Below are 23,296 nucleotides of genomic sequence, written 5' to 3' on the forward strand. Positions count from 1 at the left end.
AGGGTCCCCTTCGGAAGCTCCCTCTGCCCAGCCCGCCCGCTCCCTGCAGCTGTGCTCCGGCTCCGAGCTGGCATGGCTTCCCCAGGCCACGCTCTGCCGGGCCGCCTGGGGTCCCCTGGCCCCGCGGAGCTGCGCCCCTACTCCTGCAACCGAAGTGCCTCACGTGAAGGACGCTGGGAGCACCGCCCTGACCACCGGAGCAGGCAGAGTTCCTGGTAATTTGGTCCATCTGCCTCTCTTCTTACAATGAACGTACCCATTTGGAATAATCGGATGGTCTGCTCTCTTGCTGAGATTAGATCTGCTGGGGTGCTGGGCGGCTCTCAGTGCAGTTTGGATTTTCCAGGTGGTGGATAAGGAGACTCCAGGCGCTGTGGAGTCTGGGAGTTTGGTGGACGGGGTGGTACTGGCAGGTGCCAGAGGCGCTGAGGGCTGGGCTGCGGCTACGGGGCGTGAAGGAGGCTGCCGACCCCCTGAGGTCAGGGAAAAAGGCTAGCAGGTCCTGCTTTTTCTCCAGGGCCCCCACCTCCCCGGGGGACCCAGCTGCCAGGGAAAGTCAGGGGTCCAGGCGCTCGGTTAAGGCACGCAGTTGTGGCCTTTCCCGAGCCACGATGTCTGTCCTTCGAAGGTGAAACGGCAAAGGGAGTGGAGGCCTGAATGGAAGGCAGCTCTGCTCCTCAGAGAGCGGGGCCCAAAGGATTCGCCAGCTCGAGGGGACACAGGCGTCTTAGCTAGAAAGGAAACGTATGGTTAGAGGTTTGCCTGGCGAGTCCTCTTACAGTGGGAAGCACATTTATTTCACGCTCAGGATTTCTCATTTTACTGTCCGTAGAGATTTTTCACAATGACCTGATGTAATCGTGGTCATACTTTCCTAGCGTGTTGGCGCCTGGAGTGAAGTTGCGCACAGAATCATGTGTTGACTTATGCGTTCTCTCCAGATTTCTCATTTGACAAACTCCCACTTACAAAAAGACTATTCTTTTGCCCAAAGAGCCAGATACTCTTCGAAATACCACATTTTCTGTCCTAATCACAGACAACCGGTCTTCAGGAAGAGGCAAGAGAAATTAGTGGAGACTTTACTTGTTTCCCAGATAGAGACACACACTTAGGGCTTTGCAGTGTTCAAGGACGCAATGCCTGGCAGCAGTGTGTGCATCGTAAGCGTAACCCTGAGTTGCTTTCATGCCAGGGCTGTCTTCCAAGTCACTGTGTGTTGACCATCCATCCTGCTTCATATTTGTTCTGCTAGTTTTAAAGCAACATCCTCCTTGGAACACGCACTCGAACATTTAAAAGTCAAAGGACATGTGCAAAGGAGAAAGCCGCTGATCTGGATCGTCATAAGGAAAACAGCATGCACGTCACAGCCATGACACGGGCAGAGGCTGGGAGCCTGGGCTGAACACGTGACCTGCACGTTCCGAGTGCGAATTCAGCTCTCGGCCCGGGGAAGGCAGCATCGCAGCCTCAGCCTGTATCCCAGGACAGGTGTGCGTGAATCTTCTCGCTCGGGGGGTGCTACAGAAGCAGTTTTCTTCTCAATGGAGACTTAAAAAAAGAGGCAGATTTTCTCCCCTTGTCACAGAAAGACACTGCTGACATGTGACTTTTGGAATTAGGACCCAGAAGAATGAACAGAGGTCAAATGAATGGAACTGGAAGATTCCATTCTGGCCTTTTTGCCGCCTGAGCCATTAAAACAAATCCTTTTTTCTTAAAATTATTTGCAATAATCCACTGACTTCATGGAAGTTCAGCTGCTCACAGGCTTTATGGTGCTGTAAGAAAACAAGTTCATCACCTTCCTCCTTCAATATCACCTCACTTCCAGGGTCTTGTTTTCTTTTTCCAAACCTCCAGAGTGACCCAGGCAGAGATGTTTGTACTTTGCTAGGTCACGTGCAGCCTCTCTTTAGCTCTGTGGTGCGTTGTTACTTTCAAAGGCAATGTGTTGTAATTTCCTGCCTAATTCAAGTTGTATGAACTTTTCGCAGTCTTACTCTTTTGTTTCTCAGATATTTCAAGTGTTTCTCAAATAAATAATGTTAGAAAAAGAGAGCATGCGCAAACTTAGCTCCTTTACTGTCGCCGTGGTGCGTTCCTGCTGCAAGTGCAGCTCTCAACCCGGAGCAGCTTCTCTTTCTCGTCTGGAGAGAAAACCTGAAAATCTCCAGGTCTGAGAAACTTCAGGTCAAACATTTAAGAAAGAGTTTCCGTAAATATATTTTGATGAAGAGTTTCTCAAAGCTCTTTATACGTTTTCGAGAGAACCATTTCTTACAGTCACTAAGGCAGACTTTGTTCAAAGCTCCTCATAACTTTGCAAGACAAGGAAGTCGCTTTCACAGCCACGGAGGGAGCTCCCGGAAAGGCCTCTGACTTGGAGAGTATCACAGGGGCTTACTGGGCACTGGTTGAGGGCTCTGGTTTTAAGTGGACTCAGACAGGGCAGCCGGCTTCATCCCAGGTGCACACTCTCCCTCTACCTGTCCCCCACCTGTGTGGCAGCAGTATTTCGTTTGCTGGTTCATTATTTTACCTGGTTCCAGCGGGGGCTAAGGCGGACAGGCAGGCCCCGGCAGGGCAGGTGGAGGGGCCCGATGGGCTGGCCTCTCGTGCCCTGCTCACTGGCGATCGCTTCTCGGACCTGGGCTGGACTGGACTCTTGACTGAAGCCACCAATAGGGCACAGACCTAAGAAGCCAGTGATGAGAAAACGAGTCCAGCCCGGCAGACGGCAGCAGCCACGGTGGAGATGGGACTGAGTCAGCCTGCGACCTGCCGCCGTCTCCCGGCCATGGGACCACGGAGCTCAGGCTGGGAGAAAAGTCTGCTCAGACATTGATTTTGCTTTTCTCCCCAGTACTTTTTTTCTTCTTTTTCACGTCGTAGATTTAATTCAGGGGAAACACATGTAAAAGTTCCATGAGATAATTTATTATACAATATGCAAAACAGATACTATGTTCTTTTTCTTGCTGAAGCGCTTGCGTCTCTTATCTAGACTCACTGAAGATCCTCTGCAGTGTAATAAGTAATTACTTTTTAAGAATCTGCAAGTGATCGTCTACAGCTGCATAGTTGCACATATGTACCTATATGTATATAGAGTTAATATCTGCATGCGTGTAATTTCAAGGAAGAAGAATCTTCTAATCACGTTTATAAATTGAAGGCAGTAAAAGATGTTTAGCTAAGTTATCAGAGTGTCTGGCTCACCATACAGGAGCCACTTCAGAAGGACTTATGAAATGAATAAATATAGTCACCGGTGGGGATGAGACAAAGCATAAGCATTTCTGTTTTCAATTGAAATTTTTCTGTGGTGTTTATTTGGTGACATAGGAAAGCTTTTATGCTAGAATAAACAGTTAAGGGGGTATATTTGCAGGAAGAAAAAACATTCTACTTATTAAATGATTTTCAAGGGTCTGGAATCTCACAGGATGAAAAGCATAGAGACTGTTATTCAAGAAAGACACCCACACCCTCTACGTTATGTGTTTGCTGAACAGCTTCTTTCTGACATTAAAATAAAATCAAGCAAAAAACACGTGTAACAAAAGAGAGCGGAAAAGCAGGCAGACGGAGAACAAGACGCCACCTGTTGCTTAGGGAGCTGTTTCTGTGCGTTTAGCCCAGAGCACGTCTGCTGAGCTCGACTGCGTGTGACAAAAGTTAGAAAGATGCAAGTTCACTGCCTGGCTGCTGTACTTTGTATAAATGTGCCACTTGTGTTGGAATCTCAGGATTCTGCATGAAAAGGGACCTAAAATATGAATGAAAAGCTTTGACGTGGAGGCCTGTCTGGCACAGGGCTTGGTGCCTTCAAGCATGAATGAGATACTTACCGAGTGACGGAAGGAAGGAACGGCCGGGCTGCCCTCCTTTCACTCCGTCCACCTGCTGCCCCTGCGTGTGGACGTCACCCCCGCAGCCCCCCACCAAGCCTGGCGGTCATCCTGGGCGTCTGCGTCCCCAAACCCTCTGCCACCTTCAAGTTCCCCCAGAGAATTCCTCCCCTCCCATTGCCCAGCCTGGTCGGGAGCTGCTGTGATGCTTTCCTGCAGAGCACAGATCACACTTTGCAGTGAGGCGTGATGTCCGTGTCATTCGAATAATGCCATTTTACGAGCATGCGAGTCTCACGAAGGCAGGATGCTTTGCTCTCTGTTGTTTCTCTGGCACTTAGCACAGAGCTAGGCACATAGATCGTGCTCAATACGTATTTAAGAACGAATGAATGAATAAGATTGCTGTACCATTAGGGTCAAATTACAGTGGCCTGAGGCTCTTGCTTTCCCAGGCCCCTGGCAGGGCTACCTCAGCTCGTGGGTCTTAGCCCTCAAGTCTGTAAAAAATATCGACTGAAAAACAAGTTACAGGGCTTCCCTGGTGGTGCAGTGGTTAAGAATCCACCTGCCAATGCAGGGGACATGGGTTCGAGCCCTGGTCCAGGAAGATCCCACATGCCGCGGAGCAACTAAGCCCATGAGCCACAACTACTGAGCCTGTGCTCTAGAGCCCACGAGCCACAGCTACTGAGCCCACGTGCCACAACTGCTGAAGCCTGTGCGCCTAGAGCCCATGCTCTGCAATAAGAGAAGCCACCGCAGTCAGCCTGCGCACCGCAAAGAAGAGTAGCCCCCGCTCGCCACAACTAGAGAAAGCCCACACGCAGCAATAAAGACCCAATGCAGCCAAAAATAAAATAAATAAATTTATATAAAAAAAAACAAGCTACAGCTAACACCATACTTAGTGGTGAAACATTAAATGCCTTCTTCCAACGATTGAGACTAACATGAGGATATCTACTCTCATTACTTATATTCAACCTATTATTGGAGGTTGTAGCCAGTGCAGTAAGAAATATAAACACAAGGCGTATGATTGGAAAGGAAGAAGTAAAATTATTTCATTTGCAGGTGATGTGATGGTGGTTTACACAGATATACTAAACCTTCTCTGGAACCCATAGTGAATTCAGCAAGGTCACAGGATAACGCCTGGTTTTCAAAAATCAATTACATTATTTACCAGTAAGCAAAGAACTGGAAAACAGAACACAGATATCCCGTGTACACCACCAACACACCAAATACGACACAAGAGTAAGTTTAGGAAAAGACATGTGAATCCACCGCTGAGAGGAATGACAGAAGCCCTAAGTAAGTGGAGAATAATGCTCATGTTCATTGATTGGAGGACATTCTGTTGTTGATTTTCCTCAAATTGATATAGCGATCACACAGTCACAATCAAAATCTCAGGGGGCACTTTTCAAAAGAAATAGATCAGCTGATTCTAAAGTATATTTGGGAAAACACAGCACCTAAGAAAATCAGCACAAAGCCGACACGTGAAAACCATTGGAGGACTGACACTGTCTGATACGACTTTTCCTGTAGCTCTGTATTAATCGCGGTGGTGTGCTGTTGGCTTAAGAGTAGGCAGTCAGTGAAGACAGCAGAGAATTCAGGAGTGCGTCCGCCTGCACATGTCAACTGCTGTTTGACAGAGATGTCGAGAATATTCAGTGGGGGAAGTGAGCACTGGGGAGGGGTCTCCCGCAGGGTGGGCAGTTTTCTTCCTTTCCACCGTTCAGCCTGCCCCGTGGGGGAAGTGAGCACTGGGGAGGGGTCTCCTGCAGGGACGGGCAGTTTTCTTCCTTTCCACCGTTCAGCCCTACCCGTGGGGGAAGTGAGCACTGGGGAGGGGTCTCTTGCAGGGTGGGCAGTCTTCTTCCTTTCCACCGTTCAGCCCGCCCCCAAGCGCTCACGCCAGCCGTGGGGCTGCTCGGGAGATTTGGGCCGGAGGCAAAGCGAACCGTCAGACCTGTTTCCGTTCTGTTCTCCTTCCGTGTTGCTGACTAGGGCAGGTCTGGGGGTGCTGGTCACCCCTCTAACGGGGTCCTAAGCAGAGGCCAGGACGTGTTACTCTTTTCCTCTTTCTAAAATTCATCAGATTCTGACGGTTTTATTTATTTATTTATTTTATTAAATTTTTTGATTGAAGTGTAGTTGATTTACAATGCTGTGTTAGTTTCAGGTGTACAGCAAAGTGATTAAGGTATACATAGACATATATTTTTCAGGTTCTTTTCCATAATAGGTTATTGCAAAATACTGAGTATCGCTCCCTGTGCTCTAGATTCTGAGAGGTCTGATCTCATAACTTTCCTGCCTGGGCTGTGTATGCCCGTTCCATGTGCTTCCATGACCCCAAGCTGCTCCTTTTGGTGAAAATCCTTACGTTCCTGCTTCCTCTGAAAATATCACCCTGATTATATTTCTCTAAATACAACTTTATTTATCCTGCTTTCTTTTTAAAAAACTGTATCTTTTTTCTAAATGCAACTCAGAATATCATGTCTGTCAAATCCACGTGATCCAGAGTCAAGCTGGCGTCCATTGCATTCACTGCTTTGCCCCCAGCACCTCGACTGCCTCCCCGACATCTCCTCTCCTGGTCACTCACCCACTCCCTCACCCGTCACCTGCGAGTCCGTTCCATCCTCACCGCACACACCCCCCGTCACCCAGGTGGCGACGGGGTGCCTGTCTTTGTGCAGAATCTCAGCTTTCTCGGGATAGACCAAGCCGTGATGACTTCATTAGCAGGCACCTGCCGTCGTGTAAACAGTTAATGAGTCTTCACTGAAGGAAGGAAGGCAGGCAGAGTACTCAGCCGACACCACCGGCGCTGCCGGTGGCAAAGCCCTGGTGTCCTGTCCTGTGTGTAGCACGAGCTGGCGGCCCCTCTGTCCCTCCCTTAGAGGCCAGGTCTAGGCTCCTCTGGGGTCAGTGCCAGGCTCTGCATAACCCCGAGAGCCTGGCATGGTGTGGATTTGCCCAGAGGCCAACGCCCTTGTGCAGCCCCGGAGTCAGCTCGTCCCGTGTGGGGAGAAGGAAGGATGCTGACCATCTTCCAGGGAGCACGGGGGCCTGCGGGGAGACCCGCCAGGTGAGGAACAACGACGGGCACTTGGTAGAAGCTAACGTCTCCTGAGATGCCGAGGAGGCTGCTGAAAGGTAGCTGGCGGCTTCTGAAGCAGCTTTGGCCGCTCCCCCAGGTCGTCCGTTAGACTGAAAAATGAGGATGTTCACCCGTCGTCGACTCGCCAAAATGGCAATTTTGTAGACTTTACCCTCATTTTTACTTTCTATTTTTAAACATATTTGTAAATAAACTCATTGACTGTAATTGATTGATTGAAGTAGAGTTGACTTACAATATTCTATTAGTTTTTACTCTAATGTTTACTTTTCAGGGGTGAAACGACTCACAGAGTACCTGAGCTATTTTAAGGCTTAAGATATAAAAGTCCCTTTATCTTAGAAAGAAAAAAAAAAAGAGAAGGAAAGAAAAGACAAAAGAAAGAATGAAAGTGAATCGTTAGAACAGGAGGGAGCTCTGGCCCTTTTCCTGCGTGTGGCTTGGAGTGAGCTTCGAGCTGAGGCAGGAAGCTCTAGCGCAGGCTCTAGGGCTGGGGCACACGCGGCCTCCCTGCTTTCCCCGCCGCCCTCCTGGGCCCCAGCGTCCAGGAGGATGTGTGTCCTGTCTTCACATCTGAACTGTTTCCTCGAGTCTAGGGGCCCGAGCAGGGTGGCTGGGAGTGGGCAGAAGTACCAGGCCAGCCAGGACCCGGGTGGCGGCAGGGCCTGGGTGTGCCCGGCATGTTCCCTGACGGCTCCTGCCACGGGGCCTGCTCGCACAGCCAGGACCCGGGTGGCGGCGAGGCCTGGGTGTGCCCGGCATGTTCCCTGACGGCTCCTGCCATGGGGCCTGCTCTCGGTGGGTTACCCTGAACTGCGCCATCCTGGCTCACCCTGCAGTTTCCTTTTTGAGTCACTTTTCAGCTCAGAATGAATCACTCTCCTCCCTGCTTTCTCAGCCTTCCGTGCCTGCAGGCTCCGTGGCCAGTGGGAGGCAGAGAGTTTTCTGTGCGAGGAGAGCAGTTCAGCCAGGAGCCCCGTCCTCAGCTGCCAGCCGTCCAGGCCCCTGCGCACACGCCGTCCATGCACGGGGGTCAGCCTGGGGACAGTGCAGGGGCGGGTGGCCCAGCAGGCTCTGGGCGGACAGGAACACTCCCCTTCCCGTCTGCGTTTTTCTCTCAACTGAAAAGTCAGAAGCTCGTCCCCTGGGCTTTGTGAGAGGCGCTTTCAGTATCCTGGTGCCCCCGGGTGCTGGCTGTGCTCTGTCATCAGAAAAACGAGATGTCCCTAAAGTCAGTGGTCACTGGATTTGACCACAGGAATCTCCAAAAGCCTTGTCCATTTTCTCATAGTTTTGAAAAGTACATACTTACGAAGAATTTGGCTTTGAGTTGTTGCGTCCAGCTGCCTTTCTTTTATTCTGTTTCCCTCAGCTTTTAGCCCACAGACCCTGGTCAAAACTAAAAGTGCTGTTTCTACAAGGCAACTGCAGACAGGGTGCTCGCGGCCGGGAGCACAGAGGGCTCTTTGTGGGTCCCCGGCTCGGGTGGGTGTGACGGGGCGGCAGAGCCGGGACGGGCCTGGCCCTGGCTCGGCCCGCGGCAGCTCTTCCAGCGCCAGCGTCCTCAGGGAGCAGGGCCGGGGCCTCGGGCCTGAGAGAGGATGTGACTCATCCTTGGATCTGGAAGCTGGTGCCTCTGCCCTGTTGTTTGGCCAGTTCACGGGCTTTGGGGCTTCCCAGGGGAGCCGTCGGTGCTGAGAGGGAAGCGTTCTCGTGCTCTCGGCCCCGGCTTTCTCTTCCGAGTAACTGGGGACCCCCAGGAGGAAGGCAGCCTGCAGCCGCTGGGAGGGGAGCAGGGCACAGAGTGTCCAGGCCAGGCTCCCTCTCCTCTCCCATCACCCGACGACACTCTCTGGGTCCTGGGGAATGCTCCATTTGGGCAGGTCTCCAGGGGTTGTGTGCTGAGCGTGGGGCAGGCTGACCCCCAGGTGGGAAAGCCCGGGACACAGTGCCCCAGGGACTCTGAGTCTCGCTTCCAGCGGGTCCAGATCATCTCCAGTGCCTGTGCCCCCCAGCAGACCCTCCGCGACCCCAGCGCCGGAGGCAGAGTTGATTCACGTTCGCTGGACTGGACGGGAGCTCTGCGTGCCTGCGTCCTCGTCTCCTCCCTGCCCCTCATTCTTCGGGCCTGACTTCCTTTCCAGTTATTTCCATGCCCCCCCTCCTTTGCCAGTTGTTGAGATCTTAACCATTTTCCAAAGCCCATCTACTTCACAAGACTGTTGCCATCGCTCGGGTCAACGCGATCCCGTATTTGTTTCTTCCCCTTGGCGCCCGGGGTGGCCGTGCTCGCATGGGGGCAGGTGCGCCGCAGTCAGCTAGGTGAGGCCCCACGTACCCACCTCCTCTGTTGCTTGGAGCACAGGGCCCGGAACCTGGGAAGAGCTCCATCAGTGAGCATCCACGTGCCGGCCCAGGTGGCAGCATCCCGAGGACCCCCCAAGGAAAGACCAGATTTTAGCCTCAAAGAGGCAGCTCAGAGGCAAAACGAGCCTCAGGGAGCTAAGAGCGAGGGACCAGATCCTAAAGTGGCCTCCTGGCCGGAGGTGGGATGCTCACACGCACACACACGTGAGCACACGGCCCCCAGGCTCCTCCCTGGCTCTGAGATCCGTGGTGGAGGACCCCTGTGTAGGAGGCACATGGTCCAGCTGAGTGTCACCCGCTGGGATCTGGGATCTGCCATTTGTCTTGAAAGGCCAACACGATAGAGGCCTGGACCCCTGAACTTCGGGGGGCCCGACAGCAGGGGCACCGAGTGGAACAAAGGGCCTCCAGACGTGTGCGGGGGCTGCGTTTTGCCCACCTGGTGTCACGTTCCAGCCGCAGCAGGACAGACAGATGCCCGGCCAGGTGAGGAGATGCAATCTGCTCCCCTGGTGCGTCTGTTCCTGGATCGTGTGATGGGAGCAGATGCTGAGGCAACACGGCCGCAGGTGCAGAGAAAGGGGGAAAGCCCAGGCTCCGGAGTGAGTGCTACGGAGCCCAGGGCCTCCAGGGGTGGCTCGGTTTTCTAAGTGACGGATCTGAACTTTCTCGTGGCATAAACCCTCATCTGAGGGGCACTGTGTGTAAGAGGAAGCCTGGGCGGACCTTGGCGTCTGCAGACAGTGGCCCCCCCGGACCCCTAGTCTTTGCATCCTCCTGCGCGAGGGGTCTGCCCTGAGGCTGCCCCGCTCACCCTGATGCTGACGCTGATACTGTTGCTGTGGGCGGTGCCTGGCCGGACCCCACTGGCAGACGGCCTCGGTCAGGCAGGGCTGGGGGCTTATGATTCCTCACGCATCTCACCTGCACAGGAGGCCTGAATTTGCTCCTGAAGCAAGCCCACGGTTGCGTCCATGAGGGGTTTCACGCCCTGCCCTTTCCCTCGAGACGGCCCAGTGTCAACTGGACTGCACAGCCCTCGGGATCAGAGTTCAAAAGTTCCCTGATTGTCTCTCTAGTTGCTTTAATTCAAAAATTATTATTTAGCATCCTCTGCCGCTAGTCAGCACACTGTACGCTTAGGTGAGACGGCTTGCCTCTTGCATCACTTAAAAATACGAATGAAATTATTGAAAATAAGAAGCTGTTCCCGAGGTGAACCCTGGCCTCCAGCAGCTGCCGGGGACCCTCAGAGGGGAGATTCTAGCTCCGCAGAGGTGTTGCGTCTGGTCCCAGCAGGAGCGCGGCCGCCTCCTCCTGCGTCTCCGCATCCTGCTTCTGTTTATGAGGGTCATTGCTCTGCTGCGATGAACTGGCCCGTCCTTCCACCGTGAATGTGCCCTGGTTCACGTAAAGGCCGCGCTCAGGGCCCGAGGCTGCTCCCGCCTGCCTTCCTTGCTGCTCCCGAGGGCATGCTCTGAGGAGCTGCTCAAGATTTTTAAATGAAAATTCTTATTTCCATGATTGTAGACTCGCATCGTAGGCCTTATCCGGTTTCCCTCAACTTATAACATTTTGCAAGCTCTAGTTCTGCGACATCACAACCAGGGTGGTGACATTGATACAACCCACCAATCCTATTCAGATTTCTCCAGTTTTACTTCTACTCGTGTATGTGTGTGTCTGTCTGTATGTGCATGTGTGCATGGCGTGCGTGTGCATGTATATATGTGTGTATATGTGTGTATGTGTGTGTGTGTGTGGCTGTATACGTGTATGTGTGTATATGCATGTGTATGTGTGTGTGTTTGTTTAGGTCAGGTTCAAAAAGGTCACACCCGTGAGTAGAGAGATGACATGAACAAGGACAAATATAAAGAAGGACAGGACATAGAACGTCAGATTTGAAGGTGACACATACACCGAGGGAAGAAAACAGGAGAAACGTCAGACAGAGTCCTTAAACAAATACGTGAATCAAAGTGGCTCATGAACCGCACTTACGGGCGTCCACCAGCGCCATTCTGCAGTGGGTTTGCGTCATCACCCCCATTCTTCAGAGCAGAAGATGGAGGCCGGGAGAGCCAGGTCTGCCCATTGGGTTCACTTCGAGCCCAGTTCTGCTGCTCTAATGCGGTTCTAAAGCTGCCGTCTAAGGACCAGAAGAGCCATAGGAGAGCTCAGCCAGGGTTCAAGGTCCTCTGTGGTCCACCTGGTCGTCCTTCCCTCTCCCTAGCCCCTGATACTTTTACCGTCTCCATAGTTTTCACCTTTCCCAGGATATCATATTGTTGGAACCGTACCGTGTGTCGTCTTTTCAAATTGGCTTCTTTCCTCTGTGTCTTGCCACGGCTTGAGAGCGCCTTTCTTTTTAGCGCTGAATCACATTCCATTGTGTGGACGCCCCATGGTTTATTTATCTCCTCACCTCCTGAAGTTCAGTGAACATCCATCATCTCATATAGAGCCGGAAAAAAAGTACTTCTTTTTCCCCGTGATCAGAACTCTTAGGATTTACTTTCTTAACAGTCTTCATGTTCCATACCGCAGTGTTAACTGTAGTCACCACGCCGTGCATCCCCCGTCCTTATTCATCGCATAACTGGGCGTTCGTGCCCTTTGACCACCTTCCTTCAATTACCCTCCCCCCTCCCACCTCTGATAACCACGGATCTGAGGTTCGGATCTCTTTTTCTGTGGATTTGGTTTGTCTTTCTTTTCTTCCATTTTTTCAAGACTCCACATATAAATGAGATCATACAGTGTCTGTCTTTTTCTATCTGACATTTCATTTAGCATAAAGCCCTCCAGGTCCATCTGTGTTGTCACAGATAGCAGGATTTCCTTTTGTATGGCTGAATAATATTCTGACACACACTATCATCTATCTGTCTATCTCACATCTTCTTTGTCCATTCATCTGTTGATGGACACTTAGGTTGTTTCCGTGTCTTGGCTCTTGTGATTCATTTTGAGTTAATTTTCATGATGGTTATAAAGTCTGTGTCTGGAATCTTTTTTTTTTTTTTTGGCACACGGATGTCCAGTTGTTCCAGGACCATTTGTGAAAAGACTATCTTTTCTCACTGAATTGCCTTTGCCCCTTTGTCAAGGATCAGTTGACCACATTCATGTGGGTCTATTTCTGGGCTCTCTAACCTGTTCCAATTCATCTATCTGCCTGTTCTTTCACCAATACCACACTGTCTTGATTACTGTAGCTTCACAGTAAATCTTGAAGTCAGGTAGTGTCTATTCCCAGACTTGGCTCTCCTTCCGCACTGAGGTGTTATGTCAGATCTTTTGTCTTTCCATATAAACTTTAGAATCAGTCTGTGAATATCCACAAAATATCTTGTTGGGATTTTGCTTGGGACTGTATTTGGCATGGCCTTTGTCAAGTGCTGAAAAAAAGAATTGTCATCTGCAAATTCTATATCAACCAACTACTCTTCAAGAATGAAAGCACATGTTCAGATATATCAAGACATATTGGAAGAAGTAAAGCCTAGAAGAATATGTTTCCAAAATATAGTGGCCACAACCACTGTGGAAAACAGTCTGGAGGCTCTTCAAACATTTAAAAATAGAACTACCTTAAGACCTAGCAATCCCACTTGTTGGTATAAACCCAAAGGAAACGAAAACGGTGTTTCAAAGAGGTATCTGTGCCCTCAGGTTCATTGCAGCATTATTCACAATAGGCAAGATATGGAAACAACCTCAGTGCAGCCAGTGGATGGATGGACGGATAAAGAAGATGTGGTGTGTATACAATAGAACATCAGCCATGAGAAAGGAGGAAATCCCAGCTTTTGCCACAGCATGCAAGGACCTTGAGGACGTTATACGTCCTCAAGGTGCAATAAGACCGACAGAGAAAGACAAATACTGTGTGATATCACTTATACATGAAATCTGAGAAAGCTACACTCACAGAAATAGAGTCTGGAATAGTGGTTTCCAGGGACTGGGTTTGGGGTGAATGGGGAGATGTAGGTCAAAGTGTGCAAACTTCTAGTTTGAAGGTGAATAAGTTCTGGGGATCTAGTATACAGCACAGGGATTATAGTTAAGGATACTGTAGTATCCTTAACTATAAGGATAGTTATAGTTAAGGATAGACTTGAAAGTTAAGGATAGTTAGGAAAGTTAAGGAAAGTTAAGGATTAGTTAAGGATAGACTTGAAAGTTTCTAAGAGAGTAGATCTTTAATGCTCTCACCACAGAAGAGAAATGGTAGTTATGAAACATGATGGAGGTGACGGCTGGCACTATGGTGGTTGTCATTTTGCCACATGTAAGTGCATCAAATCAACACGTTCTACACCTGAAATGTATGCAATGTTATATACCAATTATGTCTCAGTAAACTGGGGGAAAAAGGCATATCTTGAAGCATAAAACTAGAAGAATATGTTTTCAAAAGACATATCCTAAGGAACGACTATTAGGAAATTCTCTAAACAGAAAGGAAATGATAAGGAAGGAAACTTGGGACATCAGGAAGGAAAGTAGAGCACGGTAAGAGCAAAACTATGGGTACGTACTGTAGGCTTTCCTTCTCGTCTTGAATTTTGTAAATTACGTTTGATGGTTGAAGCGAAGACTTTACCACTATCTTATGTGGTTCTAATTTTATGTAGAGTACACACATCAGATTATTCAATTGTGGAAATTAACACAACATTGTAAGTCAACAATACTTCAGTAAAATTTAAGAAAATAATTAAATTGTAAACGTGGGAGGATAAATGGAAGCGACGTGAAGCAAGCTTTCTCCACATCACGGAACTGGGCAGGTAATGGCACCAGCAAACTGGGACGGTGTGCAGTATGACACCTGCAATGACCATTAAATAGATACACTCAAAGCCACTAAAGATAAATAAAACTGGATTCCTAAAAAATGCCCAAGTAACCCAGCGGAACTCAGGAAAAAGAAAACAGAGAAACGGGCTGTTGTGGACCGAGTGTTTGTGTCCCCACTGGCCCCAAATTCATACGTTGAGATCTAATCTGCACCGTAATGGTATTTGGAGGTGGGGCCTCTAGCGGGAAAAGAAGTCATGGCTGTGGGGACTCCTGGTGGGATTAGTGCCCTTGTAAGAAGAGGCAGACAACCTGCTCCCTCTGCTCCTCCCTGGTAGGCACACAGAGGGAAGCTGGCCGTCTGCACCCTGGAAGAGGGTCCTCACTGGAAGATCACCATGCTGGCACCCTGATTTTGGCTTCCCCGCCATCAGGACTGTGAGAAGTAAACAAACAAATAAGCCACCCAGCCTATGGGACTTTGTTATACCAGCCTGAACCTACTAAAACACAGACAGTCACCAATGACAACAGGTAACCAGAGAGAACAAACAGAAAATAAAATGTCAGACTTACCCCAAGAACAGAAATTACATTACAGTTGATTGGTCTAAATACACCAAAGACAGACATTGACAACGTAGATGAAAAAACATGACCAAACTATACACTGGATATAAGAAACCTACTTCAAATATAGCAATATAGGCAGGTTGAAAGTAAAATGATAGTAAAGATATATCATGCAAATAGTATCTGAAAGAAATGAGGTTATATTAGCGACAGATATTATACTAATATCAGATTATATTATATTACTATCAGATATATCAGACTTCAGAACAAAGAAGATTACCTGAGGTAGAGGGAGTCACTATGTGACAGAAGAACCACCAGAAGTCCACCAGGAACACATCTCAATTCTGAATTTGTTTTCAATTTCACCAGTGTTGCTAATAATCACATAGCATGTCTTTTTCTTGTCAAAGAGAACTGAAACCCTTTTTTCTTCTCCCTCCCTCCCTCTCTCTCTCTCTCTATATATATGCATATGTAGATATGTAGTCTTCTATATATGTATCAGGATAAGCCCGTTTTTTATGGAGGAAGTAGGCATAAATATTAGCTCAGTGATCTGTATATACTTAGTGTGTTTAAATAATTTTGAGCTCTGGCTTTACATCTTTAGAAAATGGTATTGTTTCTGTAGACCAGCATTTTTTTTTGGCTCCAAGTATTAGTATAAGATATTTCTACTACTTCAGTCCTGTATGGGGGTATGGTGTGCACATGCACACACTCTCACACCCACATATTGGAGAATTCTTTGAGTTCCACGGTTGCTACCAAGATCCAGGGTCCAGACCACACGGGGTCTATATTATGCTGGCCAAGTGGATTGCTGTCTCTGACAGTAGGAAGATTGACTTTTAAAGAGAAAGACATCAAAAGGCATGTGGTCCCCTTCTCTCAAAACATGTTGAATATAGTTAGTGCACAAGGGATGAATGGAAATGAGTTTCGGGACTGATTTACCTTCAGTCTTTCTAGAAAAAGAGACATTTCGGCCATATTTGAATTGAAGTTAAATCAGCCCCACTCCCAAAACTCATTCATCTCACACACACACACACACACACACACACACACACACATTTTTATCCTCTTAACAAAGATTTATACACCATAAGCCTTCTTACCTAACAACTAACCTTGTCATAGTTTCCTAGTCATTTATTTGTGGATCAGGTTACCTGTTCAAGGTAAGACTGGACCAGGATGTCTTGATGAAAAATTGAAACTTGACTCGATGTATTTGAATCAATAAAGGAACAGGCATCAACGAGAATGTTGATACCTGATGTCACTGCAATTTTACGTAATTTTCCTCCTAAAATGCCACTAATAACTTGATAAGTATGTCATATTATGTGATGACAATGATGTCCTTACTTTCATTAAAAACAACCAAACTTCTTTATTATGGAATTGTCGTCATAGTGCCATTGTTGCTTTTACCTCTTGATCCCCCTCCCCCGTCTCTCTCCTCCCCTTCCCCCGTCTCTCTCCTCCCCTCCCCCCCCCGTCTCTCTCCTCCCCTCCCCCCCTCTCTGTTTCTGCTCTGCTATGTTTGCTCGCTGCTTTTATCTCTTAGATTCCACGTGTAAGTGAGATCACACAGTATTCGTCTTCCTCTCTGACTTATTTCACTCAGCATAATACCCTCTAGGTCCATCCATGTTGTTGCAAATGGCAAGGTGTCAGTCTTTTTTATGGCTGGGTAATATTCCATTGTGTATTTATACACCACATCTTCTTTATCCATTCATCCACTGATGGACACTTAGGTTGCTCCCATGTCTTGGTTATTACAAATAATGCTGCTATAGGGGTCCACGTATCTTTTCAAATTAGTATTTTCATTTTCTTTGGAAAAATACCCAGAAGAGGAACTGTTGGATCGTATTACGGTAGCTCTATTTTTAACTTTTTGAGGAACCTCCACACTGTTTTCCACAGCGGCTGCACCAATTTACATTCCCACCCACAGTGCACGAAGGTTCTCCTTTCTCCACACCCTCGGCGACATTTGTTGTTTGTTGTCTTTTTGATGACAGCCGTTCTGACAGGTGTGAGGTGGTGTCTCATTGTGCTTTTGACTTGCATTTCCCCTGATGATTAGTGATGTTGAGCATCTTCTCATGGGTCTCTTGCCATCTGTGTGTCATCTTTGGAAAGATGTCTATTCAGGTCCTATGCCCACTTTTAAAATGTATTCTGTACACGGTTCACTAACAACAAACTATCAGAAAGAGGAGTAAAGAAAACAATCCCATTTACAATCATACTGACGGGAAAAAATTACCCAGGAGTAAATCTAACTAAGGCGGTAAAAACCTGTACTTGGAAAAGGATAAGACACTGACGAGAGAAATTGAAGGCAACCCTAATGGAAAGATATACTGTGCTCAGATTTTGGCATTTATTGTTGTTATTAAAAATGTGAGAAGAAACAAAACTGGAAGGAGTATTTCTTTCATCTTTTGAAGAGAAAGGTGATATTAACCTGCAGAACAACCCAGAGTTGGAGTTGACGTCAAGAACCGCCTTCCCCCTCCCCCTTGTGTGACCTTGACCTTGTGCAGGTCACCTGACCCTGTAGGTGACAGTGACGGTGCTGAGGACGCAGACAGGACAACCATGAGGACTGAGAGAGGCCGGGCAGCCCTCATCACCAGATTTATCACCACTTTGAGATGTGCAAAGATTGGTCCTTCTTTCACCTATTTCTACCCAAGCAACTATGGTGGCAAAACACCTTACTTTATGTTTTCACCATTTTTACCTAATTCAGGGTGGCTTTACCTGATTGTATTCCAGCTTTCTGTAGACTTGTAATTTTCATTTCCGGTACTGCTTACATATTCTTCACCCTCTTGGCTTCGCCATGCATTTAATGGCTACCTGACTGGAAACAGAACAATCGTCCAGGGAACGGTAAAGTGGATGGTCAAGCAGTTTAGAGACTGACTTTCTACTGCATTACCCTGGTAAAATGTCAGATTTTCTCAAGACACGCAACACCTCCATTTCATGGACTATTAAAAAGGAAAATGTGCTTTCACTCATCCAGTTTCCTGTGTCCTCTCGTGCAGGCATGTCGAGCCATCGATCATTCCCTGCGGACGATCCCGGGTGGAAAGACTCGTGGGCGCTCGGGGACGTCCATCAGGCCGTCAAGGGTGAGGAGGAGGTGGGGGAGATGAGGGCCCGGCACCCTCCGCTTTGTAACAGGGTATGACTTCTCACGGTGTAACAGCGCACATTCATCCTGGGATGAATTTAACTCTGCTCTTTGTAGCAAAGAGGAAAGATAACCGTGGCGTGCCCCTCGCGTCTCCAGTTCCCAGACAAGGATGAGGCTGGCAGCTCGGGCGGGAATGTGGTTTCCTGGCCCCTTTGCCTCGACTCTAGGGAGTAACAGGAACGTGGTGTCTTATTCACACCCCGTCATCCAGGTTGTAGCAGGAGATTTCTTCCGTAGAGACGGCTCCTGGAGGAGCCCTGACCCATCAGCTGCCCTCTGGAAGAGCTGAGTGAGCGGAGAGTGAGCTGCCGGCTGGAAGGCTCCTAGGTGAGCCGTCGGGACCCTCCGACGTCAGCGCCGGGGTGGCGCCTGGTGGCCCCTGGTATGTGTGTGCCCCATGGACAGAGACGGATTTCCTGGTGTGCGGCACCCAGCGTGGTGCTGGCTGCTGGGGCCGCGCGTGCCTTTCCTGCGTGTCCCTGAGGAGTCTGAACGATTGGAGTGGAATTAGGGTCCAGGGGCCAGGGACCTGCTCATCCTCTCCCAGAAGCTTATACGCTCATCAGAAAGGTGGAACAATGTGAATGGTTAGAGATCTTCAACTTTCAAAGCCTCCCGTCCTCAGCAAGGTCAAGCGAGGCTGTGACAGACACCGGCATCTCCAGCTGGCCCGGCACCCACCAGTGCTGTCCACACCTCCCCGGGAAAGGTGTCCTGGGAGGAGAGGGCAGAATTGGCTGCGTGCCCTACAGCCCTGTCCCATTCCCCTCAGCCCTTCCCTGCCTGGGACAGGGAAGTGGTCCCGGAGGTGCTGAGTCATCACGAGGTGCCGCGGTGCAGGGGCGGAGGGTGCAGGTGGCCCAGGGGTATCGATCCCACCCTTTTCCCGTGAGAAGTAAGTTCATGTTTGCGTGGCCAGCTTGCCTTGTCTTTCTCTTCCTTGCAGCCAGACGCCTTCCTAAGGGTACCAGGGTCCTGCCTCAGCTGCTGCTTGCCCTCCTGTCCATGCTGTCTTACTGCAGTGTAGACGATGTGAGTTGTGCACGTGCATATACACTCACTGCCCTCCATCCTGCTGCAGGGTTCCCAGTGTGGACAATGTGGGCTGTGCAGAGCCCTTGCCCAGTGGTGTCTGGTGGCGCTGCCAGCCACTCTGGCCTTGGTTCTGTGCCGTTTGCAAGCCCATCTCGGGCGATGTCTTCACACACTCCTCTGCTGTCTTGGAACGGCTTCTTCCCGCCCCTCTCACCCCCACCCAGCCAGCACTTTGTGGCCTGGACGACTTCTCCTGATTCCCCGGAGCCTCAGTTTCCCTGTTGCTGTCAGGAAACGTAGACACAGAGCTCCCCGTGACCCTTGCTTTAAACTCTCACAGCAACATTTATTTTCCTTCAACATGTTCATCGTAGTTATAAGCAAATAATCCTTTGCGTGGTGGAAAGGTGATTTTTTTCCTTGTGCTTGGCTGCAAGAGAGCATGGGGCACGTGCTTTCGTGGGTGTGTTCGTCTGGCATGTGGCAGGGCACAGGGCACGTGAGGGGGACTTGAGAAGTGCATCAACCGGGGAGTAGTGGATCAGCTCGTGTGCAGTGAACTCGGCCACGTGTTCCTTAAACGCAGGGACCGCTGGGCGGACCTAAGAGCAGGAAACCAGCGCGAGTCACTCGGGCTGTGACGTTCCTAGTCTGCCCCCAGCGGGGCAGCTGACCTTGCCAGAGGCCGGCAGCCTGGGCACAGGGACAGGGCTCTGGCGGCAGGGAGGCCAGGGAGCGTGGGCCAGGGAGCTTCACGGGTGCAGTGGAGGAACACTAGACCCGGGCAGGTTCTCACGTGCTCACCTTGCGCCCGGTGGCCCCCTCCTTCCTGCTTCCTTGCTGACGCCTCCACAGCTGGGGCCGCCGTCTGCACTCTCAGCTCAGCTGGCCAGGGGGCCGCAGGGCTGCCCCAGGGCCACCACCGTGATTTACACCGCCACACATTCGTTCCACCTTCCAGGGAAAGTGGGATAGGATGAGACATAAAGAAACATTATTTCCCGAAGGTGGACTCCATTTCTTTAACCATGCCTAAGTGTCAAAAAATAACTTACGACCCCTCGGGGGCTGGTATTGTATTTCAGTGACTCTCCCGCTGTGACTGCTGTGTACACCCTAGAGCATCCCCCTCCCCCATGGGCGCACCCTGTGCACACACAGCTGTGTCCGCGAGCGGCAGGGCGGCGGGACGCCGTCACGCCGGGGGAGTGTCAGCGCGCGCCGCACGGGGTGAGGAAACCGTCCCGTTCGTGTTGTTCTTGTGATTGATTAAATCTGGCTTTTGTGAGCGCATAAAAAGTGAGGCAGTCGGGGGACTCTGGGCTCAGTGCAAATGTGAACTACCTCTGGCAGGTGCTTTCAGCCCTGAGAAGTCTGCCCGTTAACACGCAGGACGGCCATCCTGTGATGCCGCGATGCTCTGTCTGGGCCCCGGGGGCAGAGAACGGGGCCTCCGAGCATCCAAACAGGCGTGGGGACCACGGCGAGTCCTCCGCTTCCCCACATGCAGGAGCTGTCAGGGAAGCACGAGGTAAGATAAAATTGCATGTTTATTCGTTATTAAAAGAGACCAAAGAGTCTAGTCGCCGACTGTAGTTTCTATTATGGTATGGCAGTATCGTTTAGCCTTATTGTATCCGCTAATTAAAAGTTTTCTTACGTTTTCCGAAGGGGCAGCCCCAGAGAGTGCCTGGCCTGGATGTGAGACCCCAGGGGAGGCCTGGGGTTGTGGAGGGATGGGGGGGTCACGCGGTGTGCCCGGACAAGGGTGAGGCATGGTATTTAAGGGGACCCCAAAGAACAGACGACCCCCCTCAAACCTGGAGCCAAGATAAATAATAGTTAATGCAGTATTTAAAAAAAAATTCACGTAGGCAAACTACGGTGCGCTGGCCAGTCGCCTGTGGGTTTTTTTGTATTTTTATTTATTTATTTTTTTCAGTCATCTGTTTTTGTAAATAAAGTTTACTTGGAGCCCCAGGGCTGGGATGAGGGTGAGGCAGGGCCCTGAAAATGCAAGATGGGAGCCTGTCTTTATTCTAAGTAAATAGAAAAAAGTTTTCTTACATTTTCTGCTCTGATGGTGTTGAAAACAGGGGCTCTTCTGAAATTTTTGTGATTTACTTTAAAATAACCACGGGACAGAATCAAGAGCCCAGAAATAAACCCTAAGCACCTATAGACACAACTAGTGTTTGATAAGGGAGACAAGAACACTCAATGGAGAAAAGGCAGTCTCTTCTGTAGATGGTGCTAGGAAAATTGGATATTCACATGTAAAAGAAGGACCCCATCTTACACAAAAATTAACTAAAAATGGATTAAAGACTTAAATGTAAGACTCGACACCGTGAAACTCAGAAGAAAACATAGGAAAAAAATCTCCTTGACATGGGTCTTGGTAATGATTTCTTGGAAATCACACCTAAATCACAAGCAACAAAATAAAAAAGAAACAAGTGGTACTACATGAAACTAAAAAGCTTCTGCACAGCAAAGGAAACCATCAACAAAGTAAAAAGACAGCCTACCAAATGGGAAAAATATTTGCAAACCATATATTTGATATGGGATCATATCCAAAATATATAGAGAACTCATACAACTCAATAGCAACAAGTGAAATAATCCAATTAAAACATGGGCAGAAGATCGGAAGAGACATTCTTCCAAAGAAGGCATGCAGATGGCCAATAGGTACCTGCAAGGACGCTCAGCATCACTAATCATTAGGGAAATGCAAGTCAAGACCATCATGAGCTGGCACCGCACACCTGTCAGGATGCTCATCGTCAGAAAGACAAGAAATAACAAGGGCTGGCGAGGAAGTAGAGAAGAGGGAAGTCTTGTACAACGTTGGCGCAGCGACTGTGGAAAACAGTGTGGAAGTTCCTCGAAAAGTTAAAAATAGAGCTGCCTTAGGAGCCAGCAGCCCCACTTTGGGGTATTTATCCAAAGGAAAGGAAAGCACTACGTCGAAAATATATACGCACCCTGATGTTCACTGCAGCACCGTTTACAATAGCCGAGACATACAAACAGCCTAAGTGTCCCTCAGTGGATGAGTGGATAAAGAGGGTGTGTGGAGAGCACGTACACAACGGGACGCTGTTCCGCCACGAGGCAAAAGGAAATATTGCTGTTTGTCACAACATGGATGGGCCTTGAGGGAATTGTGTGAAACTAAGTGAAATAAGTCAGAGAGAAAGACAAATACTGTGTGACATCACTATATGTAGAATCTAAAAAATAAAAATTAAAAACCTCGCCGAACTGCTAGTGAGATGAGATTTGCAGTCTCCAGAGGCAGGGGAGAGGAGAGGGGTAACATTGGAGGAAGGTGGTCGGAATGAACAGACGTCCGGTTGCAGGAAGAATAGGACGAAGGCTGTGATGCCCAGCGCCGTGACCATAGTTTACACTCTGCCCTACGGTGTAGAGGAAAGCTGCTAAGAGAGGACATCCTAAGAGCTCTCATCACAAGGAGAAATGTAGTTTTTCTTTTTCTTCCTTTTCTATGTCTGTATGAGATGCTGACTGTTCAGTAAACTTACGTGATGATCATTTCACAATCTACGTAAGTCAGGTCATCACGTTGTACACCTCAAACTTACACAGCAATGCGCGTCAACGATTTCCCAGTAAAACTGGAAAAAGTAAGATAAAAAGGAAATCTGTCCTGTCCCCACATCTAGTCCCTTCCTCTCTCCGCAAAGCGTCAGACCCGGTCCCCTCCTCCGTCAGCCCCGCCAGTCCTCCGCGCGCCCTGAGCAACCCCAGGAGGCCCAGGCCCCTCTGAGGATGCGCACCGGCAGGCTTGCGCCCTGAATCTCTGAAAGCTCCACATCTTATCTAACTTTCACAGAACACGAAATATCACGTGGCTGTGAACTTGGGTCTGAGCCACAGCCCTGGCGTTAGGGATTCCACGCCGTGACAGAGGGAGAGAATTCCACCGTGAACGCGCGGATTCTGAGCAGATGCGGGAACAGCTGACCCGGGAGCCCGGGCTCCGAGCAGGTGGCGGATGCTCTGGACGCAGGGAGCCCGGTCGGAGGCACAGTGAGAGCAGCGGGTCAGGCCCTGCAGCGCCGGACGGCTGAGTCCACGCCTGCAAGCCGCTCCCCAGTGGAGCCCGGCCAGGGCGGATGGCTGCCAGACAGCCGGGCGGATGAGTCAGCCCCGGAAATAATCCGGCTGGGACCCAGTGGGACAGCAGAGAACAGAAGGGTCAGGAGCAACAGGTGGGCCGGCCCTCAGGAAGGGTTC

The 23,296-nt window shown here is 49.6% G+C and overlaps 1 long non-coding RNA gene across 1 annotated transcript in view; it reads left to right on the top strand.

Moving 5' to 3' along the window:
* LOC109548321 (uncharacterized) overlaps positions 1-23,296 on the top strand; it is a 124,373-nt gene that overhangs the window by 53,330 nt on the left and 47,747 nt on the right. Inside the window, exons 2-4 of the long non-coding RNA XR_012327136.1 lie at positions 17,841-17,927; positions 18,204-18,319; positions 18,939-23,271. This is a non-coding gene — a long non-coding RNA (uncharacterized lncRNA). The remainder of the gene's footprint in view (positions 1-17,840; positions 17,928-18,203; positions 18,320-18,938; positions 23,272-23,296) is intronic.

This window comes from Tursiops truncatus, chromosome 17, assembly GCF_011762595.2.
Source record: "Tursiops truncatus isolate mTurTru1 chromosome 17, mTurTru1.mat.Y, whole genome shotgun sequence".
In the NCBI taxonomy this organism is placed as follows: Eukaryota; Metazoa; Chordata; class Mammalia; order Artiodactyla; family Delphinidae; genus Tursiops; species Tursiops truncatus.